This window comes from Polyergus mexicanus, unplaced genomic scaffold (genome assembly GCF_030449975.1).
Source record: "Polyergus mexicanus isolate NDT 795.1 unplaced genomic scaffold, iyPolMexi1.0 SCAF_5, whole genome shotgun sequence".
Lineage (NCBI taxonomy): Eukaryota > Metazoa > Arthropoda > Insecta > Hymenoptera > Formicidae > Polyergus > Polyergus mexicanus.
In genome coordinates this window covers 3,381,287-3,409,202 of record NW_027223325.1, presented here as the reverse complement: position 1 = coordinate 3,409,202, position 27,916 = coordinate 3,381,287, and the positions used below count along the sequence as shown (strand labels likewise).

General features: G+C 38.7%; 1 long non-coding RNA gene across 1 annotated transcript; it reads left to right on the top strand.

Moving 5' to 3' along the window:
- The first annotated feature begins 250 nt into the window (after window positions 1-250).
- Window positions 251-27,627, top strand: LOC138933524 (uncharacterized). The gene is made up of 4 exons (XR_011446976.1): window positions 251-509; window positions 4,234-5,318; window positions 5,685-5,772; window positions 27,408-27,627. It is a non-coding gene; the product is annotated as an uncharacterized lncRNA (long non-coding RNA).
- The last annotated feature ends 289 nt before the right edge of the window (window positions 27,628-27,916 follow it).

Below are 27,916 nucleotides of genomic sequence, written 5' to 3'. Positions count from 1 at the left end.
GCATTAATAAATCTATACCCGCTCGCCCCAATTGACGATAATATCCCGTCTGCCAAGAGACGCAAGGTAAGTAATAATCGGCGAAAGTCTGTAATGTTATCGCATTTCCGGAACTGGGTAACAAATCCAGGTCACGTGAGACGGAAGAGTCAATTCATCGTCAGGGTGAGTAATGGATCGCGTATGTGTACGGTTTAAAGCGACGGAATGTATACACGGTGACCTTTGCCAATTCGGTTGTTGCAGGTGCATCCACGTTGTTGCGAAGCTCGCACGAGGCACGAAGAGAATCCGTATAGGCGCAGAACGAAGCTGAGGGTGGATGCGAGGGGGGAAGGGAAGAGCGAGAAGTAGAGACCCGGCAAGATAGAGGAGCCGGTGGGAGGATGGCGGTTAGAATTTATGGCCGCTTTATCACTTTACCGGCCTTGCCGCGTCTCCTTTAGCCGCGAGGAGGGCAGGATCTCACGATGAACTTTGGCACTCGACTACGCTGCACTCGACGAGCGGTGAGCCCGTTAACTTTCTTGTTTACTCGCATTTCGCGAGAGATTACAAGTACACCTGTTTTCTCTCTCTCTCTCTCTCTCTCTCTCTCTCTCTCTCTCTCTCTTCTCTCTCTCTTTCTTTATCTCCTCGCTTTTTTGCGTTCTTTTCAAATTTAGCATGACACTGCCTTGCAAATATGTTCAACCCAAGAATTCACGCGGCGAAAAGTAAACATATTATGATCTAAAAATCGCATATACATGTAGTAAAATCTTACACGGTACAAATTTAAATGGTACGATTAAATCGAATGATATTTTTCAAAACGCGAATGTATTGAAATTTTATCGAATAAATTAAAAATATTTTTATAACGAAAAATATTTGAAGTAAAAATGTACAGTTATTATCATACATTTATCGAAAAACATTAAGGTAATTAGTTTTTTTTTCTTCTCCGCGAGCAATGTTACACAATTCATAAAATAAAGAGAAAAGCAAATGATATTCTATTAATAAACTTTTGTATCGTGCGAATCGATATGCAATTGTGCAGATTTAGAAGGACGGTAAGATAGAAGGGGGTGATAAGGCTCTCCGTGCCTTCTAATCTGTAAACGTCCGTTAACCTTTATCGTCTACGATCAAAATTTATGTCTTTATATATTTGTTGCGCGTCTGGCTCTCTTTCTCACGCACGCTTCGTTATATACTCTTCAATATATTCCGCTTAACGTATTCGGATTTTAATTTACTTGGTCCATCGGAGCGCGGGCGGGAGGGGGGGGGAGGGGGGAGGGGGAATTGTTCCTTGGCGGTTAACAGGAGAAGTGGCGCCGACCGAATCCGACGAATATCTAGTGTAAACATATTAATAATCGGGTCTCGCTAGTGTGTTACTTATCGCACGGGCATTCCTCGTGTGTGCGGGGCCTCGTAAAATTTACGTCATACTACCTGTCAGCATGACGACTACATAACGCATAAAGTAACCCCTCCCCCTCCCCCATTAATAGACCATAAATTCTATCCCCGCAGCGCGCGCACCGTTGTTATGTATGAGCGTCGTTAGTGTTAATAGAGTGTTAACGGCTTCTATGCCGCTCTCGATTCTGTCCAGGACGTAGGTGACGGAGGTGGTGATGTAGGTAGAAGCTTGACACGGGGGAGGGAAGGGAGAGAAGAGAGAAAGAGAGAGAATGGTAAGCGGTTGCTATAGAGGAATTCTGGTTGCGTGCTGCCCCGTGCTACCATTAGCCTCGTGCTTCTGCTATTTTGCATAGAGAATGCATCAATTTTCGGCGCTTCCCGCTCGCTGATCCCCTCTCTCGTCCCCTCACCCCTCGTTGCCTATCGCCACCTTCTACGATTTTGTCTCCTCGTCTCGCGTGCGCTCTCTCTCTCTCTCTCTCTCTCTCTCTCTCTCTCTCTCTCTCTCTCTCCCTCCGTCTGGCCTATCCCCACCTAATTTCCGCCGCGTACAATTCGGCACAATAATCGTATAACACGATGCTACATGCGCAATGTAAATCATAAATCGAAGATAATTGAAGATAACGCAAACGTCTACTTCCCTGGAAATGCGCGTACGCGATAGCGGCTGACGATAGCGTTAGCTTCCCGTTGATGATGATCGGCTTCGATTTGCCCGATGAAGATGCCCGATAACACGTGGACAATTACCGGGAGTTGATGAAGGTTTAAGCGTCCGCGTATTGCAAGAGGCTCTACGAGTCAGAGATTTAGAACGAATTTAATACAGATTTAAGGACCTCTCGCATTCTTTTTATTTACGCTTGATTTTAGATTTTTTACTATATAATTTTATCTATTGATATAGTACTCATTTTATATACCGATATAATAACTGGTAAAATTTTACAAAGTATGATTTTATCCCTTAATCTTCTCGACTCTCTTATGCCATATATATCAAGATTCTATAAAAGAATTATATAAAAAAATGTACGAAATGTATGCTGATTGTATTTGCAATAATTTTGGAAAAAAGTTTATTGTATAGTTTCACACCCTCTCAGGTGTAAACAGTATTGTGTGTTTCGGGTGGATCATGCTGCGGAGGAGGCCGTTGGATATATAACGTATAACGGGACATAAATCAATAATATCGCTATCCCCTCTTCTTTCTTCCCTCCCTGGGATACGCTCACTATCCCCCGAATACCGTTACTGCTCTGTAAACCGCCAAGCGAAGCTGGCATCTCTTTCACAATCAATGTTCACGTCTAAAACATCACAATGTATGATCTCTGGTATACCACGATTAACATGTCTACTGAAATGTTTGAAGGCAGCTTTGTAACCGATTCAATTAATCTGTTTATTTTGTCTTAGTAACGTATGTTTGCGACGATGTTATAATTAAATACTTGAAATACGTTTTCTTAAGATGAGACACGCAGTATAATAATATACGCTCCTAAAGTTTAGTGCATCATACACCCTGTATATAATCGCGAAATAATTAATACAGTATTATTACCTTACATAGGATGGAACATATTCTTGTATATTAAATATCGCTAATCCAGAAGAATGATTCGAAAACATATCGATATTCATACAAAAAATTCTAGTCGAATTTACATTAATATTTTTTTCTTCTTTTTCCTACTACGGTAATGAGATACGACTTGTGTGACGTTTGTCAAGGCGTTAATGCGAATTTATTTCGAACGGGGCAACATTTCTACGCGCTTTAGGAAGTTCAGGTGCGGATATACGTCGCCGATATAGAAAGGCTAAATGCAAAACCTTGTAAGGGGAGAGACTCGCATACTCTGAGAAACTAACAAAACATCCTCGCAATTAGCCGGATGTCCCGATGACATCAACGGGGCATCCCCGGGAGACCGCCAACCGTGCTACGCGTAACCTCGCGACAGGAATTTCGCCGCTGCGCCACTCTCTCTCTCTCTCTCTCCCTCCCTCTCTTCGGGGTTCCCTACCATCCCCTGTATCTCTCTTTCTCTTTCTCTCTGCGCAACGGTCGTGTCTCGCTTTTCTACCGAGCGGCCTCTCAACGGGATTCTAGGTGACGACGCCGTGCTCTCTACGTAGATATGCTAAATAATAAAAACTTATCGGATTTATGTCGTTCAGAATTGGACGACACGGGCGGCGAGGAAGGGGCGAGGAGGTGCTCGTCGAATGAAATTGAAAAGTAGCCGGGAGATATGGCCCTATCGACGAATATCGGTAGACAGACGAATGGCGTGGGAATGAGCAAGGGGTCGGAACGAGTAAACGGGACATGAAAAACTGCCGCGCGGGGGCTGATAGACTGAAAAGTGTTTGTTCGACAGACGGACGTTTTTTTTAAAATCTTTCTCACCCGGGGTCATTGGGATGCATTGTGCGCGAGATTGGCGCAAATACATTCGCCTCTCATTGTTCCCCGTTAAAAATATCGCGACCTCGGGGATTCAATAAACTTCCACGAAGCGGACCAAGGGTGATGTGAGTAGTATCGCGAATATAAATTGAGAGGATTTTGCCGATGTCTTCTTTTTTCTCGCGTTACAACAATACTATTGCAAAGTTGTTTATTACGCACACATGTTTGCGTCGTTCTAATTATTTTCTTGCAATGATTAATGCAATGAGTGGCTCTTTTTCACATCTATACTTTTACTAAAATTTTCTTCATTATTTTTACATATAAATTATTAGAATTATATTAAATTTCTAATAAAATAATAAGAAAATGTTTTCTTGTTTTAGATTCAAATAGATGGTTATCTATCAAATATTAACATGGGTTTCAACAGAATCATTATATCAGCTTGTTGGAGGAAAATGGATGTCCTTTCGTCACATACCGCATTATACGAATAAATCAACGTGAATGATGATGCCCAAATAGCACTACATGCTATTTGCGATCTACTGTTTGAATGGACGATTCAAAGTTGGTGAAGACAAACCAGTTCTGGGACCGATAAAATATTTCTGTTATAATTATAAACATACAATATTTTTACCTCAAGAATATTAGAGAAAATTTAAAGAAAAAAAATTTAAAAACCACGGAAATAAAATACAAAAATGTAGTTTTTACCAACACATCAAAGTCGGATTACATCAGAGTCAGTTAAGGGTTAAACTGGACAGCCATATGATGCACATCGATGATGGATCCGATCAAGCAGACAGTCGTTCAACAATGTTACAATTAAACTATACAATTGTTACGTTGTTCATTTGGATCGCCATTCAAAACTGGCGCCTTTTCGAGGAGACCGGCAACCATTAGACTACCCCCGTGACATTCCGAGGTAGAGTATGATGGTTCCATCGAGTAGGTAGTGCCTAGACGGGGCTCCACCCAGCACTTAGTTTACGTCGCGATTGCGGCCCCGGGCACGACCGTTTCCAGGGTACAGTCACGCCCCTGCCATGCGAGTACTGTACTCCCATTCGCTGGCCCATATCTCATCTGGTCCATCGCATTAGCCTAATCTGCCAGCAACGTGAACGGAGAAAAAAAAGAGAAAAAGGTAAAAAAAAAATACGGCCATATCGACGTTGCCACTGACGAGAGAAATCGCGGCGAGGTGCTGCCACCTTCGTGGCAGGATCGGGAGGTTGACCGGTTGTCGAATCGATCTTCTTTTTTTTTCTCCCCGCAAGCAACGTTGTTTCGCTCTCATTTCGAGTAGTAGTTCGATTTGATTGTTCGTGTGTCACCAGCGTTAATATATCCTGTACAGTTTGCAGTTTGTTGTCGTACCCTGTTTGCGTCGGTTAGAAACAAGAGAGTCTCTTCCATTCCGTCAAGTTCATAAGGAGGACCGTTGGAATGATGGGTAAGAAGAAAAATTATACTCTAATAATAGATTTAGATGTTGTATATTAAGTTTTAAATCAATATTCTACTATATATAGTTAATTATAAATCGTAGAATTTTTATATATAACAAAAATCTGTTACAAAGATAATTATTACTTTGGCAGGAGTAAGGGAGGGGATAGAGATTAATATATCTAACCAAAATCTTTGGAAATATCACTAATTTCGATTTGTTTCAAATAAATTTTTCCTCTATAAAAATATTGAGTAATTTTGAAATTGGAGGGGTAGAAAATTACTTGTAGAGACCAATATGATTAATAATGCTAATAAAATCAAATATTGGTTTTATTATTTCATTTAAATTAATTTGCTGTTACAGTTTATTTCCATCATCGGAAATCTATTGCAGTTGCCGTCACGATGCCGAGTTGCTGGTGATGCTGCAAATTCTGGGAGCTGCGGGCCTGGTAAGTAATCTGATGCATGAAAGAAAAAAATGGCAATATAATATAAATTTTTATAGTATCTTCCTCTCTTAATAAAAAATTGCGCTTTTTATTTATCTGTTTGAAAAAAATATTTCTTTTGCTGTGCTTGATTTCTCTTTATTATTCTCAATATTAAGTTCAATTAAAAATAGTTCAAAGGTTACTTGGGACACAAAATATAATATATAAAATTAATGAAGATCTTTCGTGGAAAATCATTTATTGCTTTAATTATCCTAAAAATTATTACACACTTGTTATTAAAATAATATCTTTTGGAAGTAATACTCTTTTGCTAATATGCTTTACGATGGGATTGGATATTATTTTGTGTCAGCTTTATTATAACGTCTCTTTATTATTACAATCTGTAATTCTTAAAACATTCTTAAAATGATATGTAATCTTTGAAGTCTCAACTTTAATCGAAAGAAAAGAATTATAAGGCGATAAGCCTGGGAAATAAGAGAATTGCTGAAGAATGTGTTTTTTTTTTTTTTTTTTTACCCACAAACTCACGAAAACACCGAATGCATTGTCATATACACAGTTGCGGTTTTTTTTTATATTACATAATTTTAAAATTATAAAATTAATCTCTTCTTTTATGCCACATCTCACATAGTAATTTACTAACGTTATCTTTCAAATTATCTGTTACATATATCTTAAATAATATATTGAACTATACGGATTATTCAATCACAATATGTTACGTTCGTAAAATTTTTGCATCATTAAAACTCTCTATTCTTTATCTTCATTTGAATACTATTTTTGATAGGAAATAATATTGATCCAACCGCGAAATATAGCAATATCACAAGTGAACGTAAATACGGCTCGTAAAAATATATCGAATGTAGAAATCCAGAAAAATTCGTGATGCTTTCCGCTGCTGCTTTACAGCGACACTGCTTCGCGATGCGTCATACGGTTGTCAGATTTTATTAAAACTGATAAAGTTATATTATAGCGTAAAAAGATTTTGTACATACATACATGATACACATGCTGTAGTTTTTTTTTTTTTTTTTTTTTTTATTTCGTCGGTTCCATGCCGCCACACGCTATCTGCGAGTTTGTGTGGATATATTGCGAGGCATAAATTTTCGTTTCATTTAAAAATACGTGATGCAAAGTCAGAGAAAGTCTGGTGCGCACAGAAGCGCACTGTAGGAACGTATACGTATGTGGGCTATGTTCCATAGAGAAAAAAAGCCAGATGTCAACGAAGTATGCGGTTAGGTCGAATATTGCACCGATTTTTGGGCGCGCCATAAATTGCTCCAGTTTCCGAAAGAAAACCGCAACACGTGTGCTTATTTTAAACGGCACGCTAGAAGTTTTCTTTATTGCGGAAATGCCTCTCCGCGTTATTATTGTCGAGGATGAAAAGGCTGAAGCCTTTTGCGAAATGTGCAGGTAGAATTTCCAACGTTACGCAATATTGTATAAGTTTCGTCGTTCGATTTCGACAATTTGACAAAATGATATCGAGTCGTTTCGAGGGGATGATAGGGGATCAACGTTTTTTTCTTTATCAAATCTTTAATCGGGAAAAAGCGATCAGATTATCTACAATTATGTAAGTATGTCGATTCTTAATTTGCGCACCACATAGATATCTTCTTGGAAATATTTTTTTTAAATCAAGATTATAAAAATTCAAAGGTATTTTGTTAATTTTATCGAACCGTTCCATTTGCTGCAATAATTATTTGGCAATAATGACATTTTGCCAAATATAAGTCACAAATACTAATATATTCGTTTTGTTTTTTAATTGCTGGATGATTCGTTTATTTTTGAAAGTATCATCAAACTTTATCGTTCCGTTAAGTTAATAACGTCAGTATATTCACGTACAGTACCTGTTCTAACAATAACGTTTATTGTCGTATGCGTAAGGAAAGGACAAGATTAATGACTCCTTAATGACTACACGAACTGTTTTGAAGCATTACTGTCTGCTAAAATATAACTCAATTTTACTTGATGGATATTAGTATTCTTTTAAAACTCATATATCTTTGCATAGAACCCTATGCAATGTATTTAATGTAGGTATGAAAATTTTCACAAACGCTGATAAATTATTCTGTGTAAATCTTACGATTGAGTTATAAAGTCATTTATAAGTCGCGAAATTGGAAAATAGAGAAGTTAGATGAGATTCAGAAGTATAAATATGTACGTAAATTTACATGATATGCAAGCGCCAATGTTGGAATATTGATGATAGCATTTGATATCGAAACAAATTGGATATGTGAGTGGATTTTACTGTAATGATAAGAATCAATATATGGAAAAAAAAATATATTTTGGTTTAAATTTAGCGAATCTAGGCGCTCTTTATAAACTTGATATCATAATCTGTGATATATCATTAACTAATATCATACAAAAAAAATTTTTTTTAGAATAAGCTTCGCAACTTTCAGAAAATTTTATACGAATCTTTAATAAATACTTCAAAAATCTGCTTTGCGATTATGCATGTTGCGTGTCTAATCATATCGTGCGCGATGTAATCGAGGTAACGTGTTTTACAGGTAATCTTGTACCCCCACTTTTTGTCTAGATTAAAATTTTTATGCCTATTTTCTCGTCATTCGCTCAAGAAGATTCCGCTTTTGCATATGTTGAGGTTTCTAATTATAATCGTGAAGAGATTAAAATTAGTCTATAATCTTTTTTTGTATCTTGTAAAATATTTCCCGTCGCACGAAGTTATATCCGTATAATGTATCTGAGCAAACAAGATTGTGGTAAAAATTCTATTTGGTAATTTAATTTGAAATTCAATATTGTGTGTTTTATAAATATTTAAAAAGTCTCTTCAAAACATATTATTGTAATAGGGGTTTCTAATTTGCAAATGAACTGTATGCACACAGTCTTGTTATTTTTATGTTCGATATATGAAATAGTTTTGGCCTCTCACGAAAGCCCTAAAAGCTCCATAAACTATAGCAGTTGACTTGATCGAGTGCGAAATCGAGATACGAACTTAGAAAGTTCCCGAATCGAATTATTTTGCGAGTGAAATTCATTGAAGTCTTCGTAGAGTAAACTGTAAAAGGGAAACAACAAAATTCTCATCAGTAATTAATAAAATATTTGATAAACATAACATAGAACCATAATGCAATTTACACTCGTGTACATTTTTAATTAATTATTACATTTAAAATATCAGATAGCATTTGGGAACGATTTCTATAGAAAGTGTGCCTGCTCTAATTAATGCATTAGTTTAATTATTCAATTTTCATTATAAAAATGTGTATAATGCGATTCTTATATTTTTCATTTCAGTCTTAAATCACTAACTTATAAGTTTTCGACGGAGAGAAAGGCATTCACACACACACACACACACACCACTATTTTAATAAAATATGTCATGATCAGGATAATATATTATTAGTAATACATATTTCTTGTGTTACATATTTTGCGTGCGTAAAATATAATTGATAATTACAAAATCCCTTGTAAGAAGTCAAATATATATATATATATATATATATATAATTAAAATATTATTAAATACTTTAATTATATCTGCACAATATATTGTTAGATTTATGATAAATTATACAATTTGGGAATATGTCAATGGATGATAAGAATGCGAATGTAGAAGGAAATACTCTTGTTTACGCTATGATCATTACTGTCCCTTGTTAAGAACAATCTGTTCTTCTGCGACAAATAGATGATCGGTCCCGTATGATTAATCCGTTTATACTTGAGTTTCGATCTTCGTGTATTTCTTCCGCGTTCATCAATCAACGTTTAGCGAAAGTACTGGAATATTGTGTAACTTTGTCTCGTGTCTTTTACTTTTTCTTCTTCTGCCATTCGATTCGTATCTTATTGAAGGTATAAGTTTAATCCTGGTTGCGACTTATTTCTGTGGAGCGCATCATGTGGTGAGAAATCTCTATTGCTATTTCATCGTATAGTTTAGATGTCATTTGGAACGTTACTTTAATTATACAATATTTACGACCAAATTATTAATGTCGTATATCATATTGATATTAATATAATTGTTTAATTGAAATTATTTAAAAGCTATTTGATTAAAAAGTAAACATATTTTTCTTAATACAAAAAAATATATTAATAATTTCTTATATCCAACTTAAAAAAAAAAAAAAGACTACATGCACTAACATTAAGATGTTGAATGATTAAGCTGTGCTGGCAAAATGTATAGCGGCAAATGTAGCATGATTAATAGAAGATCGGTTTAAGACAAAATTTATGCACGGTACTCTTTTGCCTGCTGGGGATATCAAAGCTACTGCGGACAAATAAATCCAGTCGCATTCCTTGACGATGAATTTCATTCGTGCCACGCAGAGAAGGGAACGGGAGGTTTGATTCGTAGGGAACAGAGAATGTATCGCCATGATGTCCGCATCAACGTGATATGACAATGTGCTATACTGAATATTAACGTTTTCGGTAGAGGATCATCAAGCGAATGTACACAATTCTAATATTATATGTGATATTTATTTTTATAATGTTCGCTGTGTAACACACTGTAACGCGACGAAACAAAATATAGAGACGACAACCGTGATGTACCATAAACATCGCAATGCGTTTGCAGACTTCTACCGTAAATGCGAGTAGCGCGAGTATAACGATGTATAATTTTAAATATTTAATAATGCCATTATAAAATAATATCACCGCGCGACATACGTTCTATTTTCTCCGGAGGCTCTCGTTAAACATATTATTTAATATTACAATTAATATCCTTTTTCAAACGGAAAAAAAGGGGGTAAACTCCGAACGTCGCGCGCGATTACGATTAATAACGTGGGAAAGTTAAAATGTTTATTTTGCAGATCACAGTTCACATGCAGATACGAAAAAACTCGCGGTTATAACGACGGTATAATTTTGAACACCGCTTCGTACTTAACGCTGCATCTGACACTTTGGTGCTTATGATCGCGTTTTACGCACATACGTACGGAAGAGGGATAAACTTAAGCAATTCTTGTTAAAGTCGTACGTAACAGCTTAAGATCGTGTTTGACATTATGCAAATTTCGCATGACGTATGTAATACGCGGCAAAAAATAATATATAATGCGAGAGAAAAATTTGCAAGACGTACGGGAACGGACGTGCAACTAATATTAATAACGTGGCAAAGTTAAAAATGTTTACTGTGTATTACGGCTGATATGAGGGCCACGAGCATGGCAGCAGGGTCCCTTGTGATTGATTGCGCGTCTCTACGTCCTCTCCCTCCCTCTGACGGGGTATTCCTATGGATATTGCCTTGGCACGGTCCTGCACGCTACGATCTCCCCCTTGTGCCTTCCACCATCGTGTCTATAGAGACACCATACCGATCTATTCTGCATCCCCCCCCCCCACCCCGTGAATCAAATCGTCCTTCATCTCGCCCCTCTCCTCTTTCTTTGTTATGATAAAAATTAAAATCACCTCTTCGAAGAATGCGATGGAATTAACTTATTAGTTTTGATTTTTTTATATTAATAGATTAAAAACAATTTTATAATTTTTTTTACACATACACACATATAATCTTGCTTTGAGAAATATTTGTCTCTCTGTAATCTTACAATTTTTAAGTGCACCTTGTGTAAAAGAAAAAAGATATTGTTTTAGATGATAATATTAAACTACTCGGAATATGATTGTGTACATTACAATTAATAGCTATATAAATTGAAAAGATAGCGATATAATACAATAATTATGATGACTGTATCGAGGAACGTAATGTAAATGTTTTTCATGTTTATTAAATCGGAATTGTAATAATTATGCATATTTCGCATGTCGCGTCTTACGTTGAACTGGTTTTCGCAGCGCGCGTTAATGAATAGTTCTAGATATTCTAATTAAAGTTTTATTATAGACTACCGCTTGGCAAGATACCGGTTGGTAGATATAAAAAGCAATGACGTAATTGCGAAGTAAAATGCTCTCGGATATAAAGATTCTAGAAGAAAATAACTAGACGTTAAATCATTTAATTCAGCTTAAAAACGCAGCTTATTAACGACTCGAGGAATATCCTCTTGTGTAACATTATAATTTATAGTCATTATATATTTTTTATATAACCTTGCACAGTGCCTTGCGCTGTTCTCTTTTCTGTGTATTCTTATATTATTACTATTGGAAAAATTATGATAGTTTTTATACATACAAGCCGTGTAATAATATACTTATGTTGTATTGCTTTGTAATTCTAACGTGCTTCGTAATTATCTACACTATAAAAAGATTTGTACGTCATTAATGACTTCCTATAATTTTATATAATACATTAGAATAATCTAAGAAAACATACAGGGAGGTATGCTTGTGATTCTGTCACTTATAATATGAGAAGGAAGGGTGCGTTTATTTTTAAACGTGTATTCAAACATAGATTCTACAGCACAGAATGAGACGATATCTTATAGGCTGTCCCTATTACGCTTTTAATCATCGAGCAAGTTTGCGAGAGAGGAATCTCATTAACACATGTATATTTCTTACTTAACGTGCATGCGCGCAAAGCGGTTCCTTGACCCTTTCGGAGCGTCCATACGTGTTTAGTAGCAACTGGTTGCAGTAGCAAGAATTAGCAATTAATCTTTTGGTTGGTGTTACGAATGGGGATGGCGAATGATCTGGACGCGAGAGGAGAAACGCGGGAAGAACGTAATAAAGAGAGGAGCGAACAGCCACAAGGGCATAGAAGGGCGAGATTTACAGACCACATATTATGCAAACGACGCAACAATTACATCGCAGTTTCCTGCTGGTTGCTTATCGTTAATGCTTTATATATTATAATATGTATAATTTAAATCGGAATATATATATATATATTTTTTTTTATATTTATATAACGGTTAAATGATAAACATTGAAAATTAATTGCTAATCGGATTGTCTTTCTTTTGTTGCGCGCGTTAAATAATTCGTTATGATGGGGATTTCCAATAGAACAATGCACACACCATTCCCATCTCATCGACAGCCCCGACGCTGTTGTACAAAGAAATGGGCAGCAATAGTGGTGGTGGTGATGGTAGTGGTAGGTAGGTCCCTCGGGAAGCTGCGATCCTTCCTTTCTCGCTCCCTCGTACGGCGAAAAGGGAAGGCGAGCGAAGAGCCACGGAGAAGGAGGGACCGCATCTTGCTCCGCAGGACTCCCTCTCTCGCCACCGGGGTCTCGCTATTTATTTTCCAGGATTTCAGAGTCCGAAGCCATTAATCTCCGCTCCGCAGCGTCAGTAGAGCGCGTCAGGGCGACGTCGGGTTTCGTGGCGTCGCCGACGTCGCTCTGCTCTTAGCCGCAGCCTCGTGTACGGCGTTTGGAACCGCGGCGATGAGGCAGAGAAGAGGAAAGAGGGGTAGGGGGAGGGGGAGGGGGAGGGGGACAGAGAAGGGAGAGCGCCGAGAGATGAGGTGTCGGTAGGAGAGGTCGTGGAAGTTGGTCAGAGTGGAGGGAAAAGGGACGTGTGGTTGTCGGGACGAGTGGGGGGATCTAGACTGGGTTGCCCCGAAGGGCGAGGAAAGGGAGAGAGAGCCCGAAGAGAGGGAGGTGCTGATGGCGGCGACGAGAGGGGAATAGTCGTATGGTAGAGTTATGCAAAAAATATCTGCGTCCCCGCAAGAAGATCGGATAAAGAAGGTACAGGATATTAGTGTATTAGAATTCAGCTCTGCATCACAGAAGGATGGTATCGGGGACACGTGGATGATTTATTTCGCGAGTATCTCGTGTAACGCGCGTATATCGATCAGTTAATTATCGAACTTAACTTTGTTTTCGGCGCAAGAAAACGTTTTCCCAGTAAAAACTGGGACGATAATTTTTGCATATTTCATGCCGGTAAAACACAGTTGGAGCTCATAAATAATTTGCATAACGCGATCGAGGAGCGCGTTAATGGCGGGCCCTTTTGTTGCGGGCAGACGGACTCGCCGCTGGTGAATGCCGACCACGTTGATTGAGAATCGCGAGCGTAGCCACTCTTCTCTCGTTAATTAACATTGTGTTCTTCGTGGGTAAAGGGAGACGTCAAAGCCCCTGTGTTAGATTTCAGACTCCGAAGCCCTTTTGTCCGCGGAGAGGCACCGAGCAACCCTCGCTGCTCTTTCACCCCTTTTATTGTTTATCCCACCTACTTATTATGTCAGCATCATACCACCAGGCTGTACTAACCTCTTGATATTCTAATCGGCCAATTCTCATCTACGCCTCTCGTCACCCCCCACACTCTTGTCGCCGTTTGTTCGGCGCGCGCGTCTAGCAAGAGATTCCCGGAATTCCTGACATCGGCGATAACTCTTAAATTCCTGCAGGATGAAAGAAGCGCAACGCCGTCGGCAGAATGTCCGGAAGAAATACTGTTCTGCTGTTGGAGGGCCGATTCTTTCATGTGAGGGACGAGAGAAATTCCTTCTCTCAACAATCGCGAGGGTAAAATGGAGGCAAGAAATCGATAGTCTTATTTTTGCCGATGGCTCTCGTACTAAATAGTACGAGAGCGGTTATTGAAACATCGACCGATCTGTTTTTAAAGATTATTGGAAACGATATATTTGAATTTTAATAAATCGCTCTTGTATGAATGTTGAGGTTCGATAATATTACGCATATGTATCTATATTTTCGCGAAATCATTATGTTCTATTAAAGATTAATTATTTAGAGATGCGATGCGATGCACAATTGTTTGGCAATCGTTAATATTCGGTTGATATCGGTTATCGTGTATAATAAAAAGCGATTTTCATATTACCTGAAAACTTTTAGCTTCAAAACCATAGCGTAATCTCCTTCCTCTCTTTTAGTGAATCTCGATATTATTACTATGTAAATCACCCCTTCTCTACGGTATACTGACGCTCACGGTGACAGCCCCTGGAGTGCTACGCGGTAGGATGGATGAGCTCTAGGTTCTTATTAGATATTCCAGCGCACCCCAACCTCCGATCTACAAACCTGTTCTGTCGTTCTGCGTCGATACACCCTTACATTGAGAGGAGACGCTTCCTTTCGCCATGGGCGGCATGTAATTGAATGCGAAATTGCATTTGGTTCTCGAGCAATGATGGTACATTATTGCAGATCCGCTTTTGCGTCATTTGCGTGCGATATTAATTTCATATTACGCGTATTTCTTTTAGCTTAAAAAACGTATATTTTTTATTTAAACTAAATACATAGAGAAGATAAATCAGTTTTGTTGAATATACTTGCGGAGGGCTCTCTCTCTCTCTCTCTCTCTCTCTCTCTCTCTCTTTTTTTTTAGAGAGTAAATTCTAGAGGATAAAAATAAAATTTCTTGAGCGGAAACCGAACCTCAAGGGTTCCCCTCAACTGCTACGAGTGGCGGACGAAACGAAGAAGCGGGACACGCAATTTTGGCAAAATTAATGTAAAGCTTTCGTGAGAGAAGAAATAGGACAGAGAATAAGCTAGGGGTTGTGTAGCTATAGTTGGAACATTAACGCGCTTTTAATGTATTTCGATAATTGTTGCGAGTTTTTCACATTTTTTGCCAAGGAACAATACGTTTTATCCGTCTGACTTTAACTACGCGAAATGGTAATGAAAGATTCATCGGGAAATGTATGTGTATGTGTGTGTGTGTATCCTTTTTAAGAAAATTTAAATGAAATTTACGCACAAGTAGAATAAGTTATCTTGCCTATAGAACAAGGAATAAAAGAATGCAACGAGCGACAGGGATTCTCTTGTTGGTATCGGAAAAGAGCGAATCAAACGCAGTTGAAAACGATTCAACCTTCGGGGAGAGAGAGAGAGAGAGAGAGGGAGGAGGGGAGGGAGGGTGGTAGGGAGGGTGAAATTCTTCGATAGGATGTCGGGTGATGCCACCGCCTCTCCCAATCCTGCCGGCGAGCGAGTGACTACCAACATTAGTCCACTGACATCATTGACACTTTTATTAATGACACCGTTGCCCGAGGCATCTCCCTCCGCCACGAGATATCCTCCGCGTCCCCTCGCTCGCCACCAGATTTTCCACCGACGTGGATGCAGTCACGATAGCACCGAGATTCTTTCGTTTCCACCCATCTCGCGCTCCTTTTTTTTTTCTTCTTCTTCTTCTTCTCCTCGAGCATTATTGTATTCCCCCCGCAGGAGAAATAGGACTCTGGCCTTTTCTCTTGCCGTATCTATCTCGTTGTGCCCGCGCCCCTCACAATTGTCCTTCCTTTCTCTTATCCTCTCCGTTGTTCTTGTCGCCGCGCGACATCCCTTGCTACACCCCTCTCGCCCTCGTCTGTGCATCCATTCCTGTATCCTGGGACCTCGCAAGGGAGCGGCTCTCAAGTTACATTGAAAAATCTAGCGGACGGAAGAAAAATTGGCGATACCTATATCATCCATTGTGCTCGCCCTCTTTCTCCTTCCCTACCGCGCGAAGCGTTTCTGCGCGGAAAAACCTGTGTATTTAACTAATTGCATGCTTTTGTATTGGCAAATTTTTTCATCTTACAGTATCTCATAATACGAAACTGTAATGATACGTTCTCGTATTGCCTATTATTTCGTTTTTCAATCGTTGACGAATCAGCGCCAATCAACTTTCGCAAATATCGCGAAAAGATAATATCCATCGGTGCCAATTATAGGAAATACCGTATAATGCGTGTTACATGAATTTATGCTTCCGGTATCTAACGTGAACACACACACTCTCTAGAAATAAATTAGAAGTTTGCAGCTGGTAATACTAACTTTAAGCGGCTACGTGATTGGTGTAATTTCTGACGCGCGCGGACGTGGAAAATATCTGAGTTATCAGCAGGCCGGGGATGGTACCACGAAGAACAAGTAAGGCAATCGTTATATAACAAGCAATATATATACAACGGCGCATGTCTCAAATTGTCGGGTCGTTTGTAATGACGATTCGATCAGACCGTTCATTCTTCCTGCAGCTTTCTACCCTTCGGTTTATCCCCAATGTATACCGCATTCCGGTCAACACCAACCTCAACAACAGGACTTTCGTTTCCGATGGCTTATCCGCGGATTTGTGACCGCCGCTTGTATCGTGGACTGCCTACTTATAAGATTTATTTCTCGAGAGTTTAAGAATCGTTCTTTCTCTCTCTCTCTCTCTCTCTCTCTCTCTCTCTCTCTCTCTTCCTCATTCGACGTTAATCGTCCGCAATAAACGATATTTCTCTTCTACAAAAACATATTCTTTAGACGATATAGACATATTAATTTTTCTAGCGATGATATTTTTATTAAACACATTTACCGCGTATGCGACAATGCAGGATAAAACTTTTGCAATTGTTACTTTTGCAATTTTTGAGACGATGTAAAATTCGTATAATATAATTTATTTCAAATAGGAAGAAAAAAATATCTTTAATAAATTAAATTGTTTTTTCAAGTATTTTCTCGCACATAATATTGAGTAGAGCGATAGAAGAAAACGATAAGCATCGTACAATAGGGCCAAGTTGGATCAGCCGCTCTTGTGCAATCTTGCGTAGATAGGACCGTGTGCTGATGGATGACAAATGGCTCCTCCACGACGCGTCACTCTAGACGCTGCTAGAGGCTCCTCCTATACGTGATCAACCATAGCTCTGGGTGACGTGAGAAGGGTAGGGGGATGACGTTGGGGTAGAAACCGGGGCGCAACGGGGGCTGCAGTAGGATAGAACGTGGGTCGAAGAGAGGCAGAACGAGGGTGACGGGCGGAAGGGGTGGGGGGGGGGTCGAGAGGGATAGGGGTTGAACGGGTCGTCGGAGATAAAGTGGGACGTCTGATCCTCCGCCGAGGCGAGCAAAAAGATCCTCGCGCTTCGCGTCCCAGGAGACGGAAGCCGGGAACGAGAAAAACTCCCCCAAGCCACGTCGACCATCTCCCTCACCCTGTCTCATCCTCTCTCTCTCTCTCTCTCTCTCTCTCTCTCTCTCTCTCTTCCTCGCTCTTCCATCTCTTTCTCTTCTTTCAACTCACACCATGGCCAACACCGACCTAGCCGATGCTTTCATCCACCTTTTCCGCGACGAGCCATCTCCGAGCACGAAGAAAGAAACTTCGAAGGGAAAGAATCTGCGTTATACCCTATCTCTACAGCGACTGGTCATTAATTAGCGACGGTCAGTCGATCAAGAGTCATTCGCGCGCACATGTACGAATGTTATTACATAAATCTTTTTGCTTTTACGCTTTTATATAATTGACCTATCTATATAAAATATCTTTCGGCATAGAAAGTACGCATTTTTAATCGGAAAAAGTTTTTGAAAATATTCTTTTCAAAAATGTTTTATCATAAATGTCAAAGTTCTTATTATCATCTATAGGGATTGAAAAATTCGAACATTACGAATTTTTGTCAATTTGTGAGATGAAAGGAACAGATAATCTTTTTCTACCATCATCTATTTTTTAGATTACCATTATTTTATTACAAACTAATTGCATAATTGCGTTTTTTTTTTTTTTTTTTTTTTTAATCTCGAATAAATCTCGTGTAAAAAGTATGGAAAGGAACGGAACTTTAGAAATTTTCGCCGTATGCCGCGTCGCGATAGTGCTGCGAGGATCCCGAAAGATGGATGATACGTAGCTTGGACCTCCATCATGAGCGACACGTCAGGCGTATGAATTCTTCTTGATTGCTGGGCGGGCTGTAAGCATAACGAGCCACCCGCTACGTCCATCAACTACGCACCGGTCAATTCATTTCGGATACATGCTTGCGCTCGCATATACGCACACACACACACACACACACGCACGCAGACGCGTGTACACGTGCACACGTCCCTAGTACACGAGGGACGAGGGCGTAGACTGTACGTGTATGCACACCAGAGATATGTATCGATTGGCGCATTCTATAGCCCCGACATACTCGCAGCATGTACTTACGTGCCAGATAGACCTGCTGCGTTGACGCCTGACCTGTCTACCGACGGTATGCGGCATTCATTTTGCTTGATTTCTTGATTTAAATCTTCACCGAGCCTTAGTTAAGGGGCAGACGTGCGTTTGATCGACGACTTGTCTCGTCAAGAGGATGAGTGGTGGCTTTGGCCGAAACTAGGGTTTCAACGGCTAGATTACGTGAGCTGCCTGAAAGATAGGGATAACGTGCCCTCACATGTGTGGCGCATTATGCAAAATTTAATACTACGCACGAGATATCCCAGATTCGCGTATCTCATCTCTTTTTAACTGTGGATTCTTTGATAAATTTTCGGAGATTCGAGATATATAAAGAAAGCGTTTGAAGAGAAAAATAATAGAAATAAATTTACGATATGTTTTATCGTAAAAAGTAGAATGTCAATTATATAATCGTTGAATTATTGAATCGATCGACGTAGGAATAAATAAGACAGAATTTTTCAATCCGCTAAATAGATATCGCTTTCCGTCTTAAACGATTCGTGGATCAATTATCATCATCTCGTATTCTAAGTAAGTAATTGAGAATTCAATCATAATGATAATGACTGACACTTGCTTCCGCGGAGGATTAAGGTTCAGCTCGAGTAACCGATGAGATTCTCTTTTTGATCGACAATCAAGCCGCGTTACAAAACTAGTCATTAAATACAATACTTATCTGTCCTTTTAGCGCTCAAATATCTCGCGTGTAATTCAGACGGGACACGGACTAGCGCCACTGCGGCCTTTCGGTTTGCTCATATCAATTACCTCGTACACACAGCGGGCTAGCTACGGAAACGCAATAAAGACATTTAACATTGAAGTTTATTACAGGTGGAATGGTGTATAAAGGAGGCTCGATCTCGGCTTGAAGGGGCTTAACATTTTGCCCGTCTCATTTTCGCTGCTCGTAAACTATTCATTTAACCGCGCGGCTATAATCTTGATCGAAACTACGGATTATTATCCTTCTTGTACCATCATCTTACCTCTTTCCGCCTTTCTACCCGATACTCATCCGCGCCCTACCAATCTTTCCGCACATTGCACGCGGTTTAATTTTTCTTCACAGGCGCATGCACCGCCCGAGAACATGCGCCGCTTACGACATATCACATTTTGACCAGCTGTACGTTCAAGACGATTTGTAGAAAAAAGAAATATGTTTGTTACGTTACGTTGAATGTATAGTTTAAGAATATATTTGCATATTACTTGTTGTCTATTTGACATCAGACATATGTGACAATTTTCTAACGATAATAATTTACGTAATAAAAATAATTTTATGTCGTAGTTGATAAAGTACATATGCAAATCTTAAGAAGATAATAACGATGATGATAATAATAATAATAATAATAATACGCAAAACGGTACTTTTCGAGCGCGATTAACATAAGTAAGGATCTTCGATTTTACGCTACGCACGATCGTTTATTGATAAAATTATATTGGAAAGAAAGATATAGATGAAAACGTATGCGCGCATGCACACGCACGTCGCACGAGCTTAACTGCAATCTGCATAATATACATTAAAGTTTATTATTATTACGAACATCGATGCCACGCGGTCTTTACTTACTGGTCTGGCTTTCGTCTAAATTATACACGTCGCCTAATGTCTTAACTGAAAACGCTCCGAATCATTATCATAATTTTGGCATTTCCTGTCGTTCTTGTTTTCTTCAGCCGCACCCGCAATCTTCCTTCTGGGTGGTGTTGCAACTTATTGCTGGTTTTATCGGCGATTAAGATATCGTCCATATTTTTTTTCCCGAATGCTACATTCTTACATTGCATAGTTTTACGTCTTTTAATTCTAAGTTATATAGGTGAGAATTTTTTTTTCAATTCGATAGCTTTTTTAATAAAATAGCTTTTCCGCAACATTTTGAAATACTGATACGGGAAAGAAATGAATAAAATAATCAGTTTATACATACTTTTGTAATTATTTCATGTTTTATATTTATATATATATATCATGCTATCACTTATCAAGAGCAGTGCTGTTATACATGTATATTACGGAAGATTATTAATATCACTATTTTAATTTGATTCATATAATTTAATTGTATTATATTATTTATTGGTTATATTATTTATTGTATATTATTTATGAGAGAAAATTAATTATTATTAATTTCTTTCTCACGTGACAATTTATACTATGTGTTCATTGCGCTGTATAATTAATCGATAATTAATAGGAAAAACAAGATTTATAATTATACCACAATATAATTTACAAAGCATAGGAAATGATGTAAAATAACTATTTAAATTATAAAAAATTATTTTTTATTTACCGTATTAATTTTTCTATATAAAATTTTTATAATTATATAATTTTATTATTTTTCTAGAAAAATTTATACATAAAAAATTATTTTTTATTTGCTGTAACTCACAGTATCCGAGGAGTGACCCTTAACCGAGAGTTTTCAATTTACGTCCTCTTTTTCGCGTATATAGCTTACAACAGAGGTAAGGTCTATGAACACGTGAGCCCCAACTATGCAAATTCCATCCCTGTCTGAAGGTCCCCTCGCTCGGTCAGACATGATTAAACACAGAACGCTGTTGTTTCCAACCCCTTCCCGTCCAATCCCCACAAATACCGTAGCAGGATTCGGTGGCATACTCGCCCGATCTCTCCAGGATTCAATCCCCAGTTTAATCACTAACCCCGAAAACTCGATGGCGCATCGCGCCTCTCCTCCGCCATTCGATGATATCTACAATCATTCGAGAAGTTTTTTTATTAAATCTCCGCAGCATCTTTCGCTCAATATGAATTTATCCTGTCGCGTTTTGATCCCATTCGGCATTCCTCGGCGCACCCCTTAATTGCCATCCTACGGATAGTGGTTGCTTATTGATAAATCTCCGTCGTTAATTGAGATTATTATGTAGCGAGTTGAGTTATCAGAGATAAAGGCGCGCATCGCAGTGATTTATTATTCGTTTCAAAGGCGGAAGTTACGCGTCTATGTTTATCGAAGGGTAAATCTTTCTGATTACCTTTCTTTACGAACTTTATATACAGAATTATAAGTCACAAAATTATAAATACGAATCATGGAAAAATTAGAAAAAGATATATTAAGTAAATATTATTTTATTTAATTTTTTTTTATTTTATTTCAATTTTTCTTTCTATTGTTCTCAAAATTCATTTGACAAGTTTTAGACGCTTATTTGGATAAAGAAATCATTAGATAATGCTACGGATGCGAGATACAGAGAGCGTAAACGTCCTACGAAACTGAAGCAACTGAATAATTATATGAAGGAAAATTAATGTCTCGTTCTAATTTGCATTAATGTGGAACGTCTAGCGGATTAATACACGCATGCACACGCACTCGAAGCCGTTCGCCGTGGTAATCTAATATTTCGCTCCGCCCGTTCTAAATCTCACGACACGTGTCCAGATATTCAGGAGCAGATTGTTTCGTTGTAAACGGCGATATAACGACCCCGTTTAAACCGCTAAATGGATCGTCTCTCTCTCTCTCTCTCTCTCTCTCTCTCTTTATACATATACATGTATCTCTTTAACTGTTATGCCATGGTGACTCCCCGGCTGTGCGCCGCTGTACATCCCCTTATAGCATCGCGTTTACGTTTACGAGCACCACCGCTGACGTTTACGAGCCACCGGCTGACGTACGAGCCACTTGCTGCTCTCTTGCTTTCATTGCTCGAGCTCACGGTTTAGCGTTTCGCCACCGTTTTCGCCGCTTCTGATCTCCGGAACGGATAGCGATTTTATTGTTGCCGCATTGAATTCCGTCTGTCGCATTATTGCCTCGTTCGTTGGATTTTTAAGAATTGGAAACGACATTGTGGCACGTGTGTTATTCTATACAACCCTCTAACGAATGTTTTATGGCGATAGCTCTATTTTGGTATAAATTTCTCCTATTTATCATGTAAAAAAAAAAAACATTGAATTTAAAACAATCGACCCGATGTAGTACAAAGACGAGCGGAGGGAAGATAGATTGAAGGAAAGCTGACCTTGGGATGTAACTGCGTAAACATGCTGCGCCATTGCGCTCAAATTCGAACGATTTATGGGGTCGGATGTAACTTATTGCCTCACTGTTCTCCGCATGACGTTTTTATAAGACGTGCCGTGACGTAACCAAGCCAGAATTGTAGGCCTACCTATTTATTTACCTACCACCTACCCTGCAACACGAAACAGCAGCACATGTTACGCACTTTTCGCGTCTTTATTATTTCCTTTCTGCCGCTCGAGTAAAATTTATCACCGGTAGCCATCCCGAAACAAAAACAAGAAAGTTGCCTGAAATTATGTACACATTTCTGTGCGGTCGAAATGATGGCAAACAGAAGTAAGTACCCAGGATCAGAGGTGGACTTGGCTTGTCGCCATATTGCTAAAATATGGTTGTTGCGTTTACCATCGTTTCTATTCTGTCGTATCGTTCTTGTTTAAATCAAACAAGGGATGCGAGTGATATTTGAATTGATATTTCAATTTCTGTGCTATTTTGTAATTTTTAATCTGAACGATGATCTCTTTACAAATTTTTAAACGAGAACAAAATTTTTAAATATCAAAAGATAAATATCTTCATTATTGAGATTTTGTAAATGTTCAAAGATGATAAAAATAACTAATTAGAGCTTTTATTTCTATGCTCGTTACACATCTAAATCCTCTTGTAATATTCAAGTATAATTTATATCTGTGTATGTAATTAATTAATTAGCCTTACCAGGTAGTTGAAAATTAGCAATCGTTATCGTCATCAGCGCGATTCGTAATCATTATGTCAGATTAATTAGCTGTCTTTAGTACGCGCGTTTTCAATTAATAATCACTCCACCACGCGTCAACTATCCTTGTTTGATTTAAATAAAGATACGACAGGTCGTGTCCTTGGATATGGCGGATGCCGAGGGGTTAGTTTCTTGAGTGATGAAGCATCCTCAACGTTAATTACCTCCTCGCTTTTAACCATCCGACACGTAATGTCATCATTCTCGTCACATCGTGCTGTCCGCCTCGGCTTCTTCCATTATTATAACGCAAGAAACGTGAAAAGCTTTCTTAAAACTATATCTCTCTCTCGTACAACAACGCGTCATTAACGTGTCTCGACGTCACGCTTCATCCAGACGCATTACCGTCTATGCACCATATGCACTGTTTCATAAACGCCGGTCTTCGTTCCACGCAACTGCGTAAATTAAAAACCCGGTCGTTTCTCGCATTATAACGATCCGCGATACGGTCGATTGACCTTGATAAAAATAGAGAAAATATGACACGCCTAATAATCTAACAGAAACGCCGCTCTTTAACCGTCGATATTTGATTAATGGAAAACTACTTGATCGCGAGCTTAATTATCAAAATCGGTCACGAATAATGAGAGGATATGAAATAGATCGCGCGAGCAATTTCGCCAAGTTACATTGATAATAAAATCGATGATAAAATTGACTATAATTGCATGATAAAATAGTTATAGTTAGGATACTCATTTTTATAGTCATCATCATCATTTTTATAGTAAATTCTATTATAATACTAGTAATATCAACCATATATGCATGTACTATATACTATATACAACCATATACTATAAATTGTAGTGAATTTATAGTAATTTCGACTATATTTTTTTTATCAGTGTACAATTTTATCGAGTCGGTCTCGTTACCAGATTTATGACAATGAAGGGTCGTGGGAAAAGAAAGGGACTGTCAAAGTGAAATGTCGATGAAATGGACTTTTTCTTTTTCTCGGAGCTGATAAATCGAAAAGAAATACGAACGATTGATTCACTCCCGCGGATTCTCGTGAAAACAGTGGGAGCATCGCGTAGGGGTGGGACAAAAGTGATAATATTTTCTTCGGTTCCATAGTGACATTCTTCCAACGGAGAGAGTCAACACACACATATATATATATATATGTATATAAATCCGCGTATATATAACGCACATATACATACGCAACGTATCCACCCTTCGTAAGCCTATTCACGAGCTACGCGTCTACGCAAACAGTCGGAAGATTCAAACAATGAGTCGGCACTGCGGTCGCTTTTATTTTTTGAAAAATGGAGAAACACGCGGGCGGTTCGTCGGACGTACTTCCGGAAGACTTCCAACCTCCGTCCTTCGTATCTTCGTTCTCCGCTTTTTCCTGTTTCATCCCACGCTATTCATCATCGTATCTTCGTTCTATTTTATCTTGTACATGTGCACTCTTTCTTTTCGTATAACGTTAATTTTTGCTCACTGTCAAATTATTTTTTTATTAATTATAAACTCGCGTTATATTTAAGTAATCGCATTTATATATGCCCATTTCCTTTTTACTTTGTATATAACGTATATAATTTTACTTTTTTTGTAATTACAATAATTGATAATTGAGCAGTTAATTTGTCTTCGTTACTACTAATATTACTTTTGTTTTATATAAAGATTCATTGTTATGTCCTATTTTTCTCTGCTCGTTTTGCATCTATTCTTCCCATCTCGCCATCGGCCGCTTCTCCTCTGGTTTATCTCCGGTAATGTCGGTTTTCTAGTAAGCTGTCCTAGACATCTCGTGATTCATCGCTGCGGGTATGAATGATCCATCTCAGACCGGCACTGAGACACCGAACCGGACACTCGAAGCTGGCAACGTCACCGACACGTATTCTCGATTGGCGAGGCTGTTATTTCTCTCCTCGATTCTGGATACGGTCGGAAATGTAAAAAAAAAAAAGAAAAAAAAATAGAAAAACATTTTCCAGACTCCGTCGTGTACATTTGGCATTTTCGTTAAAACGCGAACTCTCGTTTGATGCTGTATCTTGGCAACGCGGTCGAATTAGTTCTTCCACGAGTTAAATTTTCGTAACATTTAGCAAAATATTGTATGTTTCGGCGACTCTTTTTCCGTGACCGATATTGGACATTGGGTTTTTGCGCCTTCCGTCGTATCTTCGCATTCTAGTTGGCGACATTAACTCGGTGATTTATTCCCGCCATGATGTTCTATCTTTTCCGCTGATACTCACACAATCTGGGATCGAAGAATGAAATCGTTCCGAAAATCGAAGCGAAAAGTGGGCGACACATTCCCAGAATGTATAATATATATTTCTTTAGTGGATAAATATTAATCTGAAAAGACTGTAGGCGATTTAATTTTCGATATTACCTTCAACCGAACATACTACGATATATATGTATATACATGATGATTATGTATTTCGTGTATTATATACTCGTATATGTATCCTATATATATTATATATCTCACACAAATTGTGATATGAATCCTCAAGTATAAATCTAATAAAAAATATCGTTAATGTTGTGACATACTGACAATGAATGAAACTGCCAGTTATTATTTAATGCAATAGAAATTTTTATAATATTAGTAGAGTAAATTTTTACAAAATATAATCCGTGTTTCATCGAGTCTCTCATTTCGGCAGATTAATCGTGATACAAAGCCGGTTAACTGCCGGATCGCGCTGGTACAGACCGGTCATGCGGGATGTTGTATTCTCTACTACCTGTTATTTTATTTTATTTTTTTTTTCGTTTCTGCAAGAAACAACGTGCTCGAAGCTTGCGAGGCCCATTTTGAAAGAGCAACGTGCACGTACCGCAAAATCTTATGCCGATATAACTGTGGTGCCATTTTATGCGATCCTGCAAATGTCTAAGTCTACTCGAAGCGATCGATAATATCTACGCATAATCCCCGTGTTGTTTCTTCAAGATACGAGCTATGAAATATTCATGCACGCATCAAGACATCAAGTCGCAAAAGCTGAAAAGCTCGGATCTCGAGAAACCGTGTTCGGTTTAGTGAGGCGCCGAAATTATCCGAATCTTCAAAATATCTAACGATCCCTGTGGATAACCAGTAGATCCCTGGGTCTGTCGCGAGACCACGTGTTGGTAGGCCAGGTCCGTGGTACAAAGTGCAGATTATTACGAAGGCTGCAATTTTGCAAAATGGATTGGTCTCGGATAAGAAAATTTTAGCTGGCCGTTCCCCTACGATGTTCTTGCAATTTTCTCCCTTCCCGTTGCCGTGCCACGCAGAAATTACCAGGTGGGAAATTTTTTTTCAAGCCTCATGTTGGTTGGGGATTGGCCGCCCTCCCTCCCTGCCTCTCCCCTACCCCCTTTTCTTCCTCCGACAACAGGTAGAATCGACATCACCACCTAAAAGCTTAACGATTTGCCTAGGTGATCGCCCTTAATCGGCATCCGGCTGATTTCGATGATTAATTTTTGTCCAGAAGTGGCCGTTAGTACATGCTCAGATCGAACGCTAAGCGTGTAGACGGTATTAAGTAGTAGATCGTACCTCTCGGGCGTATACTCTGTCTTTATCGCAACCGCGCGCCTATACACGTCTCGAGTAGTATCGTGCTGATTTTATCGTGCCGATCGCGCGCCAATATTCCAATCGCTTCTGGCCATTGATGATTAGCCGATATACGAATCCACCAGCAAATGTCTCTGTTTCGGAAGGCCCCTGTACGCGGCGTACGCGGCTATTTTTTTATGCTTGTAAAAATATTTAAAGACATCCCTTTGAGCACGTGATCCATATCGTTCTAGGTACACCGCAGTGAGTAAGAAGAAAACGAAATGCAAGATTTACGCGCGGTTTAACGGACGTCAAGATCTTCCTTATTCGGGCTTGAAGACGATGCCATTAATCAATGTATATACATTGTCGCGCTGAACGACCCACGTCTAACATGGTGTATGATTATCTGGAATAAAGTATTCCGCGCGACAAATCACTTTCTTGTCAGGAGTCCTTTAATCGATCACATAGGAAAAAGAACAATGTATATTAAAATTTATACATTACGTTGTACATTATTACATTGTATATTAAAATACTATATAGGCGTGGCTCTCAAAAGCGCGCGATGTGAGAAATATCGTTATCAGTTAATCCAGACTACTTTGTATTATTCGCGATTACTTTATATCGTACTTATATCGTCTGTGCAGTCTGAAATTTGTTAGTTTTTATTTCCATTCGTGTAAAAACTGACGTAAAAATTAATTCCCTTATAATTTCTCTCGTATATGATATGTGTAACGTAAATGCATTG